This window comes from Echinops telfairi, unplaced genomic scaffold (assembly GCF_000313985.2).
Source record: "Echinops telfairi isolate 266 unplaced genomic scaffold, ASM31398v2 ScPeMD7_18;HRSCAF=68, whole genome shotgun sequence".
NCBI classification, from domain to species: Eukaryota; Metazoa; Chordata; class Mammalia; order Afrosoricida; family Tenrecidae; genus Echinops; species Echinops telfairi.
In genome coordinates this window covers 88,537,126-88,538,381 of record NW_022103915.1, presented here as the reverse complement: position 1 = coordinate 88,538,381, position 1,256 = coordinate 88,537,126, and positions in this window count along the sequence as shown.

The following is a 1,256-nucleotide window of genomic DNA, read 5'->3' as shown; positions in this document are numbered from 1 at the left end:
GCCCCTGATTCCATTCTGACTCATGGCCACCCTGTAGAGCAGTGTGGAACTGCCCTGGTGGGTTCCCGAGAGTTCACTCCTTACTGGAGAGCAGCTAGGTTTGTACTGCTGACCTTGTGGTTAGCAGACTGATGCAGAATCCCTATGCCACCAGGGACCCCCCCACCCACCCCACCTTTGAACAATGAAAGCTCATAAATTTTTTCCTTCACATTTCTTTTCTACATTTTTTTACATTCTTAAGGTGACTATCATCATATATGATTGTCAAGATAAGTAAAAATGAAAAGTTTACTTGAAATTTGATGTGTAATGCATTTGCAGTCACCTAAAATAAGGATTAGAACTAGTTTTAGAAAATGACAAAATCCCTCTTTGTCATAAGACAATTACCAGCCTTTCATTTCGCTCATTAACAGCTAGTACACGTGGCTACCCTGGGAAAACCCAAACCACTGTAGGTGGAAATTCCCCAGGCAATCCCCGCTCTCTGCACCCTCACTTGGTCACTACTTCTGGTGCTGTAATCAGCTTCTGCTCTTGTTGTGGCTTCTTTTTGCACCCATTTGTGTGTCTTTGACTATCCTGAAAAGAATGCAGTTGTTTCCCGTATCAAATCTGAACCTTTAATGATGCTGTTGTCTTAACTCCCTCGGCAAAGCAGGTAGGAAAGCAGGATAAAAATAGTAATAATGATAAAGACAGGGAGCCAAGGGTTTCTGTTCTGAGGGAGAGAATTTGCTGATGATTTCCTGAAGTCAGATCATCTCTGTCTCTTAACTGATCGCATCTCTTCCCTGTTGCTTCTGTGTGATTTACTTGTCATACTTATGGATGAATTCCCTTCTCAAGCACACACCCTTATCCCTGATTCTTACCCACTACATCTCTCTTTGCTCCTCTTTATTTGTTAATGGCATTCAGCTATCTTCACTCAGAGCCTACATACAGGCACAATTTGCCTCAAACTATGTTTTTCATCTTACTTTCCACCCTCACACGATTTCTATTATCTAGATAATCTACACTCTTCCTCATTATCCCTGGGTACCTTGAGCTTCTTTGTCATTTCTCATGTACCATTTATTTAACGTGATACCACAAACTATGGATTATACTATTTACCCTTTGCTAAAGCTCTGCTCTTCGGGCCACATTTAATACACTGTCACCTTCTCTGATGATCAGAGCGGCGGTTGTTCCCTCCCACTTTCAGCAGGTATTCTTAAGTCATGGACTCTTCTAAGACATTCACC